This window comes from Ptychodera flava, chromosome 7, assembly GCF_041260155.1.
Source record: "Ptychodera flava strain L36383 chromosome 7, AS_Pfla_20210202, whole genome shotgun sequence".
NCBI lineage: Eukaryota > Metazoa > Hemichordata > Enteropneusta > Ptychoderidae > Ptychodera > Ptychodera flava.
Window position 1 is genome coordinate 24,539,653 of NC_091934.1, and position 20,717 is coordinate 24,560,369.

The 20,717-nt window shown below is 37.1% G+C and overlaps 1 long non-coding RNA gene across 1 annotated transcript; it reads left to right on the plus strand.

Moving 5' to 3' along the window:
- Window positions 1-1,757: 1,757 nt before the first annotated feature.
- LOC139137082 (uncharacterized) lies at window positions 1,758-5,854 on the plus strand. The gene is made up of 4 exons (XR_011553305.1): window positions 1,758-1,878; window positions 2,046-2,289; window positions 3,500-3,664; window positions 4,336-5,854. It is a non-coding gene; the product is annotated as an uncharacterized lncRNA (long non-coding RNA).
- The last annotated feature ends 14,863 nt before the right edge of the window (window positions 5,855-20,717 follow it).

The following is a 20,717-nucleotide window of genomic DNA, read 5'->3' on the forward strand; positions in this document are numbered from 1 at the left end:
GTCGGTGGCGCCCGCCAAATTTACTGCATCGTAACTCTTACCACTTCCAGTTGGTCCATTTATAAATATGTATGACATTTTTGTGCTATCTATATCATAGAATTTTTTTAAATTATTTTCATAAGATATATTATGATAAGACAATGGCAATCCTTTCTATTTCAGATGCAATAAAAATACTTGAAAGTGGAGAAAACAATATCCAAATCAGTGACGGCAAACTCATATTTGGTGAATATGTAGATCCTATTATATATGTAGACAGTGAGCTAGAAGTGGTTTTCCCCATCAGGCCTAAATATGGTTCAAAAGATCCTGCTACATGTGATGAAATGTGTATCCGTTGGCAACAAAGTCTTCAAAAGTTTACCGATTTAATAGTATTCCGTACCTTAGGTGAAAGTTTCGATGCAAGCACTGCTAAAAGTTATGCTGCAAGCCTGGCCGCTCACTCCAAGAATACTATCGGAACCGTAACCGAAGGGAATACCTGCGGATTATTTTACAATCCATCTAAAGTGTATCAGAAGCGAGGGAGCGACACACAGACAAAGTACTTTAAATTTCGGTTTAAAAGAGGAATTCACGATTTCACTACATGTATTGATATAGTTCAAGAAATCGACTGTGGTTTTAAAGCAGTGAGCCCATTGCCAGCCAGAGAAAATCCTGCTATTGTACCTCGTAATATCCAAAAAGGTAGTAAGATAGAATTCTTAGCATTTAAACCGCACTTAAATAAGCGTACCCTTTCTTTCACTATAGAGAGGTTATTTTGTGTCACGCCTTATAAACCAGAAATTCAAGATGCGGAAGAACTAGTCGACTTAGAAAGATTAGGCGAGATATATAAACAAATAAATGCTGCTAAAAATATTATAGTGGATTTTGATGACCTATCATAGAATAATTATTTTTTCTTTTTAAAAATTTTTAGGATAGTATATATTATAAAGATTATTATGGACGTTTCCCGCCGCTTACGGAAAGCATTCGACGGGGCAGTTTTACGAAAAGAATTTCCTGAAGTCAAGCGAGTCGAGGATATCGAAACGCTGGTGGATATCGAAGGTATGACCAAAATAAGAAAGATGTACTCTGTTTATGCAGAAATGGAAGTCAAATTAGTGGATCCGAAAAACGGTAATACACAAATTCGTACATTGCCTGTTAAATTAAAAGATACATACACAAAAGATGTAAGAGGATCGGATGTGAAACAACAATTAATAGATCGCTACGACCATATGCTTGATACAATTGAAAATGTTGAGGGTTCTGGTCTCGTTCTCGAGGAGATACTTAATTTTAAAGTAATTCTAGTAGAAGTTTTACTCGGGGCCGGCCGCACCAGCCCCCTTTCAGAACGGATTCAACTTCCCCAATGGTTAAAAAATAAGCATTGTGTGAGCGATCTTATTCTTCCTTTCGGCAGCGAGAATTGTTTTCAGTATGCTGTTGTTTCAAGTATAAAGTTGAGCGACATCACGTTTCGTGAAAAGAAATGTGGACAGACTAGAAAAAACTGGAAGACGTATGACAAATTTATGGCCAATTACTCTTTTGATGGAATACCATTTCCTACGCCCGCCGATGGGACTGTTTCAAGCGCTTCGACCATCAAAATCCAGGCACAAACTCCAAGTATTTCAGATCTACGAGAATGATCCGCCCCGTTCCGACATTTTCCTTCAGTTATAACGATAATAACATGTAGTACTATCATTGATCTTACAGCTATGATATCTTTGTGTATAATAGTCGCTACAATCGCTGTATTGGCTATTTCTTTATTTGTTTGTTACATGCATATTTTTATTGTTTCATTTTAAAGTTCTTTTTCTTTTTTTTTATAGGTCAATGATTAAATAATAACAAGTGAGTATTTACAATGATTACATATGCAATATTCATATTCTAATACCTAGTTAGTTAATAATAATTATAGTAATAGTTTTAGTTTTGCATTTTTTAAAGCATGATCAACTATTATGTAAGGACTTGTTGAACAGAGATGCTCAAATCATTCAATTTTGTTTTTTTAGAAAATCAAGCGATAGGTATTAAGACTGGAGGAAAGGAGTCTTTGAGAGATGGGAAATCTCTCCATCTATCCTCTCATGTCAATGGTCTTAAATACCATGGTGTTGCTGCCGATATCCCTTATTGTTTCATCAAAGCCAAGGTCATTAGAGAGACCAGTATATCTGCAGACCCATACTCCTGTTGGATATTAGTCCATAAAGAAAGGTGTCAAATTATCGATGGATACTGTGCTTGTCCTGGAGGGTGAGTCTTATTTGTAAAGAATTAGATTGACAGTAGTTGTTTACAGCATCAGGCAGTACAACAGCACCGCATCATTCATGTCAGCTTTCTTGTTACAATACTGTGTGCTTTGCCATATACACCTCTTGAACTTGAAAGGGTGCATTAAGCCGGCTTAAATACCAAAACAAAGACTTAATTTTTTGTGTGGACATAAGTGTACTCTAACTATTAATCTCCTGTGTCTGCAAATCACAAATAGTGTCACATACTACGTTCAGACAGTAAAAAATTGGAAACGTTTCTGTGAAAACTATTTGCGTGTTGCAAACAAAGGGGATAAGTAGTTTGAATCCGCTTGTTTCCACACACACACAAAAATAAGTCTGTTTTGGTGTGTAAGCCAGCTTAATGTGTTCTCTCAAGTTCAGGTGTATATGGCCAAGCATTCAGCACTGTAACAAAACGGCTAACATGAATGCTTTGTACTTTCATACTGCGTATGCCTGTTGCTGTAAACAACTTTGTACTTCAATTTCGGTGCCTTTATCTTGCAGTCTAATTGATCAGCTATCCTGTTTATACCCTTTAGTAGAACCCTTTTAGCACTATTTTTTGTGAACAAGGCTGTCTCTACAGGTTCTATTCACCATTCTCTGTAAACTTTCGTCCGCTCAGACTGAGATGAGCAGACTGATCTGTTGGTCAAACCAACTATTGTCACAGAATGTACTGTTCTGTTCAGCAGCCATAATGAAAGAAATTGAATGTTGGTTGTTGTTTATTTGTTACAAATACCTGTTGCACAGGGAACTTAAGATCGCTCTGAAGCAGCTCAGTCCATACACACAGCAAGTTGTGGATAGAAATAATCCCTACGCTGGCTCAGGTCTGGTGGACTTAACCGCCTCATTTTCGAAACATTTGTGCCCGTATCGGACCAGAACAGATTCATATGCGTTTTAAAAGTCTGTAAGGGAACAGCACAATAGAAACATTTCCAACTTTTTCCAGTCTGAATGTAGATGTATATTGTTTGTCCGTGGTATGGTATATATAGCTTTCAAAGTAACTTCAAGACACAGCAGTCAATTGACATGTACTAGAATATACATGAATTGATTGGTACATGTAGTAAGGGAGATAGACAATATTTTGCACCGTAAGTATTTATAATCTCAGATTATAACATCTGGTAACATTTTATTTATCTTTTTTTTCTGCACAATAGGGTCAGGGGAACATGTAAGCATATTGCTGCAGTGTGTCACAACCTCATCGAGTTGGTGGCACATGGTGTCAACAGAACCGTGACAGAAAGGCGTCAGATGTGGCATACCCGAAAAAATACACCAGCCAGCCTTTCTTGAAGATATTACAATACATAAGATTCAAGGTGAGATTTACCTTCCTCTGTGCTCTGGATTTTTAAAAGTGATACTGAGAATAATGAAAAGGAGGTAGTAACGTACCAGTGGTGTCTAGCTTTTGTTTACTGTTAAAACTGTTGTATTTAAAAGTGGTCACGTGTTCACATTCTGACTAGGCAACCAATATTACACAACCTACGAATCTACTTTGTGCTCCAGACACAAAGTACTGTCCTGGTATAAAACCAAACAATATTTTATCATAAAATCATACCTTTTTGTCTAGTCTTCCCTGATCACATGACATAATCGTCCTGATTGATATTCTAGAACAAATGATCAGATTGTCTTGTTTTCGTGGTGTTCACATAAAAACAGTTGTCATGTCAATTGTGAGTTAGCATCCAAAGACAGCAAAGTAATTGTACTTTGCATCTTAGTCTTTGTTCTCTACGTTCAGTAATATTTGAATTTACAAAGTGACAAAACACCATATGTTACAGAAGCAGGTGTATAATCTTATACCATTGTACAATGTTCTATAATCAATATGTTGGTAGGGAAACAACATTATGCAATGGCGACCTCCTGAGCCAAACTTTGTTATCCTACTTGAAAGAAGAAGTTGAGGTAGAAGATACTACAGCAGCATGCTGAATATTTTATGAGTAACCATACATCTTTGTTAAATATGCAGGTAACTGTATCGTGGAGGAAACTGTGTCAAAGTCCAACCGCTTCAGGTATGATCCAAGGGCTATAGATGACAGACAACAAAGGAGAGTGGAAGATATGGATCTCGATGGTCTACGTGAGGTAACCGGTGGGAATGCTGGTATTTTGTGTTATATGAATATTGCAGCAGATCCTGATCGTCAAAACCCAGATTTATCAGAAATTTCTGTCACGCAAGAAGTAGTCGTCACTCAAGAGGAGACTTCGGTGATTGAGGAGCCTGTTTTACCCCCATCATTACCAGAACTTGCTGAACAGTGTGATGAACAAACTTTAATAGAGAGTGCTATGAACCCAATTGACACTAATGTTGTACAGTTAGTTAGTGATGCAACTGTAAATCAGTCTGATTCAGACATGTGGTATAAGTATCGTGTTGGTCGCATAACTGCCACTAGACTCTTTGATGTAACACGAAAAGTGTCAGTAGATGGAACTGTGAGTGACAGGAATACATCATTCTTAAAGTCTGTTATGAATTACAATCCTCCTTTCTCTTCACCAGCTACTGATTGGGGGAAATATAATGAAGGAATTGCTATTCAACAATTTCTTCGTGTGAATCGCAAGTTTCATAGGAAAATGAGTGTTAAGCAATGTGGCCTAATCTTGTATCCCAGATGCCCAATAATAGCTGCTTCTCCTGATGCACTGGTGACGTGTGATTGTTGTGGGATTCGTCCACTTGAAGTTAAGAATCCATACAAAATGAGACATTTGTCCATCCCTAAATATGCTGAGCTCCCTGATTCTTGTTTACATATTACATCTTCTGGGCAAATAAAACTCAAATCCAACCATCCATACTTTTTTCAAGTGCAAGGGCAAATATTTTCCTTGGAATCTGGAGTTGGTTATTTTGCTTTAAAAACAGCAAGTCCCTACAACAATCTACATTTCGAAGAGATATGTTTTGATCCTATGTTAATGGAAGAAGTATATTCAAAGTGTTTGGTTGTATTCAAGTCCATAATAATTCCTGAACTTATTCATGGAAAAGTAAGGAAAGAAATTGAAATGACAGGATGCAATGTTGAACAAACTCCACAAATTACACAGGAATGTAGAGATGAGCATGTTGAAAATCCCAATAAGAATACTTCTTGTATTACTGAATATATATGTAATGTATGTACTAAAGTATGTGTTGAGGATCCTCAGATATCCTCTGAGATGAGTATTTTCTGTGATTTCTGTAGTCAATGGTATCATTGGGAGTGTGTTAATGTTAAAGGTACAGAAATATTGGAAATGTAATCTTTGTAACAAATAATTCACTGGATGCTCATATTGTAAAGTAGCCCAAAATACCTATAGCAAAGCACACATGACACAAAATGTGCAATCTGAGTAATTTTAGTACTTAAGGGACAAAGTTGGCCATTTTTCACGAATTTTGTTTGATACAAGATACTACTTATATTGTTTGACATGTTGAAAGATAATGAATGGGTGACCATGCATATATTCAACCCCGGTTTTAGACACGATATATGGATCCATCGCGAATTCGCGATGATCCATATACCTGTCTAAAATCGGGGTCGAATAGTATGCATGGTCACCCATTCATTATCTTTCAACATGTCAAACAATATAAGTAGTATCTTGTATCAAACAAAATTCATGAAAAATGGTTGACTTTGTCCCTTTAACATTCATGTACAATGATGTCCAACACATGTACTAAGCAGATTTCAATGAAAGAATGTTTTGAGTGTTTTTCATGCATTTCAAATTTACTAATTTGGATGAAGAAGAGTAAATCTCATTAAAAAAATGATTAAACCATATAGAAAAGTGTGTCTTAATCAACTATTCAAAACTTGGTAGACTATCTCAATGTGTGTGTGAGTCACTTGTGTTTGTTGAAGTTGTTTCCGTATGGATTTGAAAGATTTCAATGCACATTGACGAGTAAGAAAATACCATGTACTTGAGAAATTGATGGGTACAAACCTTGAACCGTCATCTGCCAGCAAAGTCAGTATCTACTTACCTTTTTTCTGGACCTAGATGGTTTCGCAAGTGTGTGTATATTTTCACAAACCTTGAACCATCATCAACCAGCAAAGTATCTAGTACTTACCTTTTTTCCCAGTAGGTTGCGCAATAGCTGTGGAAACGCAGCTATCTGTTGGCGGGGTAGTGGCATCGCTATGCAGGTCAAAGGTCAACCCCGCCACAGATGGACCTTTGACCCGCATAGCGATGCCCGCTACCCTGCCAACAGATAGCTGCGTTTCCACAGCTAGTTGCGCAAGTATGTGTATACTTTCCCTATATTTACAGTAGTTAGTATAAGTATGTGTGGGGTGAAAATACCTTCAATTTTTATTTTATTACGGTAGTTCTCTTTTTTGAGGATTTGGTGGCCCTGAAAAGGGCCATTTTGTATGGGTGGTGTTTCACCTGCTGTTGATTGGCACGATTGGCGGTTGAAGGTTTATGAGAGCTGCCACCACTCCCACAATATGATCGAATAAATCGAACATATCTAATGGAAGTTCAGTTCTCATGATGTGGAAGTCCTTCATTCGACCTATCACCCGCTCCACATGTATCCTAGCATTGGCAACTTGTTTGGTCTGCTTGTCTTCGGCTGTTGTCAGTTGTTTCTTTCCTTTGAGGTATGGTGGAATGACAAGCCGTACATGCTTGTAAAGGAGGAGTTCTTGAATGTTGAATCCTCGGTCTGCAAGAACTGTATCACCAGGGTCAAAAAGATCAGTGATCCCAGATCGTTTGACAAGCTCTTTGTCACTCATGCAACCTCCTGCTGCTTTAGAAACAAAGGAAACACTGCCTGCAGGAGTGCATGCCACAAGTACTTTTGCAGTTGGTCTTCCCTTATATGAGGAATATATTTGACTGTTGGCCTTTGCTAGTGATGGTCGTTGGATTGGTACTTCAGTGCAATCGATAATTGCTCTTACATTTTCATACTTTTTGAAACAGTTCGGGTAGTACAAATGGAGATCTTCCTGCCTTGGCCATTTAATCAATGGTTTCAGTTCAAGATCTAACAGGGGCAGCCAAGTCGATAGTACTTGGGAAACAAGACTAGTACATGTACCAAAAAGATAGCCCAAATAACTTTCGGTTAAATTCAATTTCAGTTCATGAGTGTCATCAAGAGTTCATTTTAGGAGAGAGAAGTCTTTTTGGTCATGGTTTTTTGCTTTTATTCAGTTGATAGGACTTAATTTTATCTGACTGAGCTCCTCTGTAGTATTGGATATGCGGTAGTTTTAGTTTTACCAAATTAAAAATCCACATGAAAATACCAAAGTTTTGCAAGCCAGTGTGGAGGTGAACCAATGTGTCAGAGTCTTTTATTTGATCAATGTCATATCTGATTTTTTGAGTACTTTTGGATAATTTTGTTAGTTCATCAATTTTGCTATGGAGGTTATCTATTTTGCTGAGGAGTTCTTCATTTTCTTGTTTCAACTTGGCAAATGAAGCCTCACACACTTGGCATTTTGTACATGTACAGGGGCTGTTATCTAAACTGGTAATATTTCCCTTGAGTGGTTTTTCATCAAAACAGTAATCATGATCTTTGAATGAGTAAGAGATTTTTTCATCACTGGGGGGAACTTGATCAATTCTTTTCTTTTTTTCTTTTGAAATGGAAACTTTATTTTGAATTTTTCTTTTCACAGCACCTTGTCGTGTTGTGATATAATTTGTTTGATCTGCAACTGACCATTGATCAAGAATAGGCTGTAGTATCAGGTTCTCAGTGTGACTTCCCTTGCCTTCATACCCCCTCATGTACAATGTAGGATGAGGGTGCTCACCCATGGGTCGTCCAAGAAGGAAGTGGTTGCTACATATGCGTGTGTTGTCTGTAATATGCAGCAAATCTTTCCTGTTGATCAATCGGAGCCAGAGGGATCGATATTTTGGAGGACAGAAATGCCACTTCAGTTCATGAATGTGACCCATCTTCACAATGCTATAGTTAAAAAGAATGTTGATAAAAATTATCAGTTCAATTCCATTTCAAAATGAAAAAATGCTGTTATCAAAATTTAGAATTTTTATCGTCCCACATTTCACATAATTGATGAATAAATGTTAAATTTCAGTGTAGAAGATGCATTTATATTTCTTACAAAGCTTATAAAAGAAATATACAGGTAAAATTTGGTTAGAAAATGGTTTTGAATGTATCTTACCAATATGTACAGTGTCATGCAAAAACTTTGGCATGTATGTTCTCAGTGAAACCAGTATACCAATAATAACAACAGCAGTAAGCATGTCTAATGATGAGGGCGCTGTCCCAATAAGAGTTTTTCATGTATATTACTTACTCAAATATTAGCTGCATTTTGACAGAGAGGTCAACATGTCAACGCTACATGATGAAGGGATTGCTTTTTAAGCAGTTAAGATGACATTTTATGGAAGAAAAACGAAGTTTAAAATATTTTGTTGGAAACAGCGCTATACAGTCTAGCTTATACATTGGGTTCCGCCTTCAGGCTAAACAAATGCTAACATACACTTACTTATTTGGGTATCTTCTGTCATTGTTACACTTAAAAACAGCACAGCGATCACCACCACCCATCTTTACCAAATATCTAAAAATTCTCTATCGTTTAGAGAGCTATTTCACGTCAACAAGAAACGCGCGCTTACAGACCGGTCGATCGTTTGGACAAAACAAACGTATGTACTTCCGCATACGCTGATGTTGCACGGCAACAGCAGTGCCCCCAAACAATCCCACAATGCATCGCACAAATCAAAGATGGCCGTATCCGCGTCACGGACTATGGGATGCTATGTTACTTTACACAGGTAATAAATTTAAACTCATTCAAGATGCTGAGTAGATGAATTTCATTCAGAGGGGAATTCGAGGTGGTATCAGAGAGTGTAATATTCATTACTTATAAACAAATCATCCAGCTTACGCTGGCGCTACTGGCGGGAGTTAAGACCCGGAGAAGCTGCTGTTCAAAATAAAATATCTCGATGCTAATAATCTTTATGGTGGGCAATGAGTCAACCAATGCCAATGGGGGACTTCATTGGATGACGATGGAAGAATTGTTAGAATGGTCTGCTCAGAATGATGGAGCAGCTTGGATTGGGGCTGGCCAGCGCTATATTTCTGCCAAGTTTTCTAGAAGTAGAGTTAGAATACCCACCGAATTACATGAAGAATATTCCGATCTACATCTGGCTCCACACACTACGAATTTCCGAGGCAGGGAGCTACCGCCGGAGGGAGTCGACTGATTACAAGTCTAATGGACAGAGAGAGATACGTCTTACATTATAAGTTGCTTGAATTCTATCTTCGGATGGGAATGCGACTGAAAAAAATTCATCGGGCGCTCGCATTTGAAGAGGCTCCATGTCTCAAACAATATATTGACTTTAACACTAAAATGAGGACAAAGGGAAAGACAGATTTTGAAAAGAATTTCTATAAGCTGATGAATAACGCGATGTTCGGCAAGACAATAGAAGACGTTCGAAAGTACAGAGACTTTAAATTTGTTTCGGGCCCCTGCCGGAACGGTACGGATAGTGGTCGTAAAAAGATTCAGAAGTATAATCCAAAGATGAAACATATAACTCTCATAACTTCCGAAGAGGATGGCGATTCCTGCGACAGTGTCCTACTGGAACTGAAAAGGGATCAATATGAATATAAAAAGCCAGTTTCATTGGCGCGGCAGTGCTTGAACTTTCTAAGCTGCTTATGTATGATATGCACTATAATTACTTTCGAAAGCAGTTCCCTGGAATACGATTAGCCTACATAGGTACAGATAGTTTCATATACAGGTGTGCCTGTTCAGTCCCCGGACACCTCCAGCGTCAGCACTTTCAATGATATAGTCCGAGAAGATGTAGAACAGAATGGTGAGAAGTCTATATATGATACTAGTGGTATGAAAGATGTGATGGGAGCTCCAAAGATTAATAGAAAGGTGATAGGTAAATTTAAAGATGAGTTGAATGGAGAACCTATTCTTGATTTTGTCTGCATACGCTCGAAAGTGTATGCTTTTCGAACTCCAACTTCGGAGACGAAAAAAAATAAAGGGAAAAAAGAATGTTGTGTTAGAAAACATTTGAACTTTGAAGACTATTGGATCTGTTTGAAACTGGGAAGGAGCCGAGCAGGGCCATTTGTGCAGTTTGTACGGAAAAAACCTGGAGAAATCCGTAGTGAAAAGTGCAGTAAAATCATGATGGCGCCAAATGATATCAAACGTGTGCAGTTATACAATCCAGACACGGGTGAATGGTTGGCAGAAATATATCCGATAGGACGGAGTTCCCCTTCGGAACCGTTCCGTAGGGCTAACGGAGTTAACTTTCATATCCATTTAATCCGTAATATCGCATGTATCTTTCTAGCGGCGGACTAAATCCTTCTTGTTTTTGTATTTCTAGTGCCTGATGAAATATGTTTTGAATAAGTTCTGAGGTGCGGGTATCTTTATTCTCTTCTTTCTTTATAGATGCGCCTTTTTCTTGTATTTGTGTAAGCAGCTGTTTATATTGAACGTAATAATGTTTATATTTCTCTCGCCTTTTTGATACTCCTGTTTTTCCTTGTATTACATCAATAATAACACCTGGTATAGGAGTTAAAGCTAAAAGAACTGGAACTGTCGGAATTGCTGCTATGACAGCAGAACTTACAAGAATTCCCTTAGTCACATTAAGAGCCATATCGATTTGGCCCATTAATTTATAACTGCAGCGATATGCAGCGCTAGTTCTTTCGATATAGTCGGCCACTGTTCAACAACTGAGACTTGCATTTCTTTTTTTACTGTATATGTAAGGGATGATAAAAAATAATTGTAGTAATATAGAGAGACAATATGGCAGAAGAAGGAGAAAATATAGAACTCCAGGATTTCGATGATGCAAATTTAAATGATGATGATGCTACTGCTGAAACATACTTTATAGACGACGATAATGCCCTTGCAGAAGCCGATCCTTTCCAGGCTAGCTCACGCGATAGCCCGCAGGTGGGTCGTTTGACTAAACAGAGAGTAGAAATTACAAAGCAAATGGCTGAACAATTCTTAGACGAGAAAAAAATTAAAAATCCAGCAGCACGAAGCGAATTGATTTTGAATGCTAAGGTTATGAATGGAAAGCTGTATTATAAAAACCTCAGGCTGTCAAAACTTACAGGACGTGGATTTTTAGAGCTCTCCTCATTAAAAAAAGTCCGGGATCTTCAGAATTTATAAATAAAGTATACGGATGGAGTGGAGTCGAATATCGCTCTAGCGCAGAGCCCGAATTTGTGAGTTCTACATTGTATTCTGAAGATGTGAAAAACGATAAAATACCGGCTGAGAAGATGACACCAGAAGACATTGGTATATACAAAGATGAACTGACATTCTTACGGCAAGATGCTAGCTGTATGCGCATAAAATACAAGCTTTGAAAATAAGATTGATGAATGGAACAATCTAAACCCGAATATAGAGCTATTAATGATGAATTAAGGATTGTGAATATGCGTCTTGGCGAGCTTAACAATGAAAAAGTTAAAATAAGGCTAGAGAAAAGAGAAGTTGAAAAACAGTTAAAGGAAATTCCTGAAACACACACCCAAGCAAAAAAAAAGCCGAAAAACTACTAGCTGAACTCATAACAAGCGAAGCTAAAATTGACAATCGAATTGAATACGAACATGATAAGATCAGTGAGGCACGTGAAAGTCTGGCTACGACTAGGTCTCTTCGTGATGTAATTTCCGATCACTCAGGCTGAAGCTGACAGAGTTATTTAAACGAAATGGTATAACAATCGCTGCAATACTGACTGCCCTTGGAATGACAATATCAACAATTGCCCTGGCTGTGACTAAAGGAGGACTAGGGGGAGCAGCAGGAACTGGCGGCTCTGGAGCAGGCCCGCCCAAAGTATACACAAAAGCGAAAGAAATTGTAAAGCAATTTGGCGAATGGTTAAAAACATTGGCTGCAAAAAGTGCTGCTGCAATACCAGGTTTAATCGGTTCACTTGTTAGTTTTCTATTAAAACAGCAGGATCGGTGGTCGGATTTGTTGGAGAACAGCTATGGATATTTTTAACAGGTTTAACATTAGTCATAATAAATAAAATTATGTATTGATATATGACCAAGCATGTTTGGTGAAAAGAATATTACAAAGTTTCTTTCTAAAAATAAAGATCTGTTTGGTTTCTCTGTCGAATTGGAATGGTGCAAACTCCGACGAGTGAATCGACATATCCTTCGAGCAAATCCAGGTGTCCGAACTCAAAGATGATAATCTATATCATAACATATTAGATTTCGTGAGGAATGTCAAAAGACTAACTTCTTTAAGCGACTAGAATTCATAAACGTATTCAAAGAGACAGATATGATGACCAGCAGGTCATATATTTACAAGAATATTGGGTTTTTCGATTGATTAGCGACACAGGTAATCGATTTATCTTTCAATCAGATGGAAATATTTATGTAAGATGTGATTTATTTTTGAATTTTTTTTCTGAGTTATTATATACACGAAGTGAAACTTAAGATGTGATTATTTTCTTTTAACTGTAATTTTTTCTTCTACACTACTATATACATTACACGAAAATGGGATACGATAGATCATTATTACCGAATTTCAGCAACCGAATACCGCACGAACGAAGACAGAAAGAACTCATCATGTGGTCGCTCATAATCCAAGTGAGGCAGATCCAGGCCAGACACTTATCATCCGATGTCCAAAGTTAGAAAGCGGAGTAGTACTAGTTCCAGATACTTTCGACCTGGTTTTTGATCTCGAAGTAACGGGACATGAAGATAACCGAGTAGTACAAAATGTTGCAAAAAATTTGGTGGAGCGTATGGTTCTCACATTTGAGGGGCAGGCACTTTTGAATTTAAATAAATAAAATCTTATTAATGTTATCGCGATCTCTTCAAACATAAAAAGGAAGAGAACGAACATGACACTGTATGGAATTCAGAATGAAAATCTAAGAAAATCGAGAAGTGTCGTGACCGATGCAATGCCGACAGGCTTTCAAAATGGGGCGATCTTTTACTTTTCGACACGTATAAAACAAAATATGCTATTCGTCTGAATCATCCCCTCATAACAGGTCATGGGGTTGCATATCCATCAGCGTTATGGAGTCATATCGAAAGGGAAATTACGCTTACACCCGTCTCCCAGTTACTTGTCCGTAATAATAATGTTGATACACCCAATATAAATTAAAAAACATTCAAATGGAATATGAGACATTAAGTGATCAAACACTTGCGAGAGAAACTGCTGGTTATTACAACAGTGGGAAAAGTTACCTTTACATTAGGTAACTTTACATTATTTAGAACAATCCCACTCAAAGAATCAACCACTGTTATCAATGAAAATATAAATGTACCACGACATAGCATGAGAGGTATCGCGATACTCTTCACTAAAAATCAGAATCAGTCAGAACTGAATAGTGAACTTTTCCATAATCAATCCATTGAATCTGTGTCTGTAATGATTGAGGGCATTGCAAATAAATGTATGCTCAGAAGATGTTACCAAGACAATTTTGGTCCAAAGCACGACGGTATTTTGCTGAAGATAAAGATTGGTGTGAAATTGATATAGATGAGGTCGATTATTTTAAGAATAAATTCTGTCTGTTTATTGATCTGCGTAGTTTTAAAGATATTGAATTTCATGGAAATGGATTAAGAGTAATGAACACAAAAGATGGTATACAACTTGAAATCCTGAAAAAAGATACTTCAGTGAAAGGTGTCGACGACGCTCGAGATGATAATATATTTGCTCATGTTTATGTTATCAGTGATGCAATGGTCTCTGTTGAAAATAGTAGATTAAAGTCTTTACTATTTTAGTTAACTCTCGAGTTCAGAAAAAAATTCTGTAGAAAATTTTCATGAAAACCGTTCCGAAAACTGTAGAATGACAGACCTGTGTCATGACATCACAGGCTGCTAAGCAACACTCGAAGCCTATCGGAATGGGAATCTCCCTACTGGAAAGCCCCTGCTGGAAACGTTATGATTGGGGTATTGTGCAACAGTGTTCTGGTAGGGTAGGGAAATTGCTCCGTAGGAAAAATGAGAAACATAGTGAAAAGGGACCAACCAGAAGATATTGATAAAATTCATACTTACATTCAGAAGACGAGAATCGCCTTCGGAACGGGCTCGGTTCCCCTGTTGCCTTCGGAAGAGTAGACTTTTACTTACATCACAGTCAGAATCTATCTAACAAATGATCTCCCTTCCATCCGATAATAGAATGCTGTTCTGTTAGGGGATTACCCAGTGAGTCATAGCTAGCGCTGAGTGACCTATATCTGACTCAGTGGGGAATTCCCTCTTCCACGCATGCACAATAGGCAAACGCGTAAGAGGGAAGGAAATTCCCCCTTCTGTAGTTAAATAAAACAAATTTATCACAGTTGACCACCTTTATATTACTACTTTCTTGCCTAATAAATTAGTTTCCTCGTCTTGCTGAAAGGGGGTTGAACCACGTAATGTTAAGTTTTCTGTTATTGTTTCTCCTCGTTAATTTGTTGGTCTTGACATATCCTGCTGGACTTTAATGCTGCGTCGTAGTGACCTTTGTGCTTGTCAAAGTAGCCTTTATCACTGGAGATCGTTGAGATGCGTTTGCTTATTGCGTCAGGTATGCGTTCAATTATAGTTGTGGGTAATTAGAATGTTTATGGACATACATTGTTTGGTCGTTTGGTTTACGGTACGGATAGAACTTGTCGTCATTTAGATTAAATGTCACGTCCAAGAAGTTTGTTATTTCTTGTTGTCTCAATAGTGATCTTCAGCCCCATTTCATGAAATACCTTTGTGAATAAAAAGGAGATCACAAACTAAGGTATTTCATGAAATGAGGCAAAACATTACCACACACACTAATCCAAACTTCCCTACAAATATCCGAGGCGAAACAAACAGTTGTATTAACACGAACAATCGGATAAGAATGTAGCAACACATACTCGAAACGAATTAAACACAAACTCGACACAAAACCATTTTGGATAATTAGGTAGGGAGCCTCTTTCACATTTTTTACATTTGATTCATTTGAGTAGCCGGTTATTCATCGCACAAGCCAAATACTTTATTACTGTTCTGAACATGAAAAACACACTTAAATAACGCTTTGTTCTGATAAATTTATCACTAAAGTTTTGTTCAATAAAGATCAGCATAAAGTGTTCAGTGAATCTAGCTACACAAACAATCTTACAATGTTGTTCATGTTACATGAAGCGTTTGGTGTGGTTAGGGGGATTTTGTACGAAACTCATGTTCTCTTACCAGTTCTCAGTGTTGCTTTTGCTTTATAAAACATTATCATACAGTATCTTTTTTTATCTCCAGTGAAACCAAGGACTACTTTGCTAACTGAAAATTCAGGTTATTTAGACATTAGGACCCTTATTTACAGCAGATATTTCTATCACGATTGGACCATTGTTGCTGAAACAGAGCATGTCATTGCCCTTAATTTCATTGCCTTTCAAATCATTAATTGGCTATCATGCACAGCTGTATTTGTAAAGGTAAGAATAAAAACACTGGGCTTAAAATCCTATTCATAATATTAAAGTATCCTTTGACGTAACATTTTCACACTACTGATGAACGTAGCGCAAACCAATAAAACGCCGCACGAATGCTACTTGTTTGAAAGTCAAATCAACAACATCCAGCCAAGGCGAATGTATGAGAACATCTGCTTTGACTTGTTTTTCTTCTTTTCTCAAATGCATGAACACGTAAATCTCAATTCTAATCAATTCTAAATCATTGTTCAATGATATGTCGCAAAGTATCAATGAATAATTTTGTTGAATAATTTATCTAGTTCATCGTTATGTTAACATTTGACTTTGTATGGGTTTTGCTTTGTTCATGATGCCCTTATCCATCAGATTTACATTGGTAATGAAGAATTCGGACCTTTCTGTGGAGATGAAAATGTATCAAATCTTCCAACAATCATTTACTCGACAAGTAACGTCATGACCATTCGATATGTAGATCATAGTCATCATATTCAAACGACAAGCGAGTGAAGGCAAGATACGATATTACAGGTAGATTAACCTTATAGGCTTTTATATCTTGTTACTTAAACAGCAATCCTCATATCATTTCAGCCAATCTAAACCCATTCAACTTTTTTTTTCAAGAATACAATATCAAATAGAATTTTGATACATTGTCTTTATCGGATGCCTGTATATACCACATCCAGCTGTTTTTGACAACATCATAAGAGAGAATGCTCAATTTTTATTTTTTCCGAAATACAATCCATTTTATAAAATTTTCCACGCACTTAGAAATAAATATTGCACAATACACAAATGATTAAATTGTCGGCTTTTCTTCTAATTTAAAAAAACGAGGTTAAAATAAGTTTTATATAGATGATTACCGAACTCTTCCATACGATACTGTTACTATGTATTTGTATAAGTTCTGTAGCAAACAAATATGAGTAATGTGGTTATTGAGTAAATCTTAGGATATTTTGGAGAGCCAAGTCGTAGCAAGTATGAAACATGGCGATATTCCAGAAAAGTAACACTACCAAAGTTACAACTATTATAAAAGGGCATTTAAAAGCAAACACGAAAATAAATGACAGTTTTTTTCAAGACGCAAAGTTGTTCTGTACAGTAATCATATATTTTCAGATTCTTCTTCAGCACCGAGATGCAAATCTCTACAGGCACCTGTGAACGGTCGTATTATTGGACGTAATTCCACTTACGATCAGTTTGTTTGGTTCAAGTGTGATGATGGATACTACATGGATGGGTCTATGACTAGACTGTGCACCGAAGACGGGACATGGACTGGTGTTCAACCGCACTGCTATCGTAAGTAGACGTTGAAAATTTAAATACGACTCAGTTTCTTTCTTAATTCATGTAAGATAATCTTTGAGACTATAAAATATATTTATTTGTGATAAAAATATAAATAGTGTGTTTCAGGAGTAAACATATTACCCATTGACCTCCGACCCTCTATACCCTAGTTGTTCAGCTATTATATTCATCTTACGTCAAATAATAGGTAAATCGGAAAGCATGACGGAAATAATCTTGGCAACGGTAATTTACGTAAGTAGGAAGAGCATCTTAGAAGCAATTTACTCGTTGACTTTAAGTGCACGGCCTTCATAAGACATGCCAGAAACAATATCGTAATTTTTTCATTGATATAGACAAGTTCATTCTAGTTCTGCTCATGATACTGAAAGCCGTCATCAATATGCCGAGTATGTTAAGGCTAGTCCTGTTGTATTTTATTTCAGGGGGATCATTTTTACTGTAATTTCGCCATCTTTCTATTCTCTTTCGCCTTTTATCTTTTCCGAATGGATCATTGTATTTGATGGATTGTCATATTATGTGTCCGCACAAGATTTCAATTATTTGAAATGCTGTATTTTGAGTTATCATGGTTTCAACGTCGTTGACTTAGGTAGATACACTGGACTGTGAAAAGTGTATCTAGAAATTGACAGTCCTATGATGTCACGTTAATACCTTTTTTGTATGACATAGTATTGTTCTGACACTGAACTGCCGAGGCAACGGTTGATATAACTTAGTTAAGTAACATTTAACCCCACTGACCTCCGACACCTATACTCCAAGCAGACTCGCAAAAGTCCGAAACTCATTACAGACTAGTCACCTTCACTTCAGCAAATATGTTCGTGCTAAAATGAGTTACATGAAACCATTTTCTGTGGAAAGTTGCAATGCTTGTAAAAGAAGCGCACACGTATTTGGCTGAAAAAAACAACGTAAGACTAAAGAGAATTATTATAACGTCCTTATTTTGTGAAGGAAAGTTCAAAACAATGTTCATCAAGTTAAATTTAGTTTGTTGATTAGTAAGGACAGTCATTAGTGACTAGCTAGCTGGCTAGTACCAAACTATCTAGTTTGTTCGTACGTTTGCTCGATCGTCAGTCAGATCTTGACAAAAGTAATGTTCGATAATTTCTAATTAAAAACAAACTCTCTCTGGACGAGCTTGGATGTGAATGAGACCATGACAGTCTTCAGATAGAAGTAAAACCTAGTGACAATGTTGCCGGAAAGACAAGAAAAATAATGGATCGAGATATGGAAAAGTACCCTTGATAGAAGATAAGCACGTCAATAGGTAGAGCATCTTAATAGCAATTTTCTTGTTGACTATAAGTGCACGGCCTCTATAAGACATACCAGAAACTATAAACACGATTAATTTGGGATAATTGGATGATGAAGTTATGTCAGTTTCTGCTGCAAATGTAGGCTTATCTGCTTTTCTTTTTATCTTATACACTTGTTTTTATGAGTAATTTGTAATATTGCAACAATTAGCTATAAGGAATCTTTTGAGAAATTTGAAAATACGTGGATCCAATTATCCCAAATTGTGTTTATATCGTAATTTTTCTACTGATACAAACAAATTCATTCTTGATACTGCACGCTGTAACCCATCTGATAGCATATAACGGCTTATCCCGTTGTACTTTATTTCAAGCTTAAGGGTGTCATCCGTAGCGCCATTTCGACACATTTCTTTTTCCAAATTGATGACAATATTTGATGGATTGTCATATAAAGTGTCAGCTCAAGATTTCAATTATTTTACGTAGAGTATTTTGAGTTATCATGGCTTCAACGTCGTTGACATAGGTAGATACACTGGTTTGTGAAAAGTGGGTCCAGAAACTGACAGTCTGCTGTTGATGTTCTGATGAGAGATTAATTTCCTTATAGATCTACCTTATTGATGTGATAAAGCGGTAACCAATCTAAAGGAGTGCAGGGTATTGACTAGTTTACATCAGTCCGGGTCAGCTCCAAAATTGGAGCGCTATACCATAATATTTTCCCCTTCTCATTAGCCAATCAGCGGCCAGCGCGCCATCAGTAAAAATTGTATTTCCTGGCAACCTCCACATGCGTCCTTCGTTACGTACGCCATACTGTGTCGAACTCCCGCGCCGTATTCTGTCATAATGTCGAACAGTTGTGTGGCCACTCTGTCAAAACACAATTTCAAAATCGCGTACCAGTTTTATTCTGGCTAAGACAACCAAACCCCATATATCGCTGTGATTCCTAGACTCTGCTTGAAGTCCTGCGAAATATAAATTCGTGTACCTACACAGATCGTTCAGAATACCCCATTTGTGTCGGAGATGGCAGCGATACAAATTCTACCGTATGGGGAACAGTTGTGTGGACACTCTGTCAAACACATTTTCAAAATCGCGTACCATTTTTTAGTCTGCGTTGACAACTACAAAACAGGTATCGTTCTAAAGCTCTGACATTGCTCTTCTTTCTTGCAAAATGTTATACGCGTACCTACACAAATAACCTTTATAACAGTATTTCTAATAGAGATGACGAACATCCACAAAATGATTCTCGGTACTTGAGCGAAATCGATAAACTTGGGGTAGAAATGAATCGTCAATATTTCGAATATTTGTTCCACTAATCGGACTCCTTGTTGGACATGACCTTCTGCAGAACACGTGGATTATGTTGACTGTCGAAATTCGTCGAAATTCACAAGACAGGGGCTTAATAAGCGGCCCAAAACGAGGTCTGGGAAGTTTGTTACTTATTCCTTTTTCCTTATTCCTTATTCAAAATGTGAAGTTTGTTACTTATTCCTTTTTCCTTATTCCTTATTCGAATGTGAAGTTTGTTACTTATTCCTTTTTCCTTATTCCTTATTCGAATGTGAAGTTTGTTACTTATTCCTTTTTCCTTATTCCTTATTCGAAGTCTGTTACTTATTCCTTTTTCCTTATTCCTTATTCGAAATCTGAAGTTTGTTACTTATTCCCTATTCGAAATCTGAAGTTTGTGACTTATTCCTTATTCGAAATCTGAAGTGTGTGACTTATTCCTTATTCACAACCTGAACTTTTTGACTTATTCCTTATTCGAAATCTCAAGTTTTTTACTTATTCCATATTCGAAATCGCGATTTCGGATTTGTTACTAAATATAGCTGCACGCGCGCGACTTTCGGACAAATATGCTAAATTCGGACAAATTTTGTTGTTGCATGCGCGGCTGCTGTTGCGCTTGTAGTCTCAGTCATCAATTCATACGAATAAGTGTGACGCTAAATATCCATTCTAACACTCGCAGGTTTTATTTTCGTCGTTTACGCGGAAAATGCGGAGAAATGTTTACTTATGCATATTAATGAGTAGGACAGTGACGTCATTTGCGATCAGCGCTATTCATTAT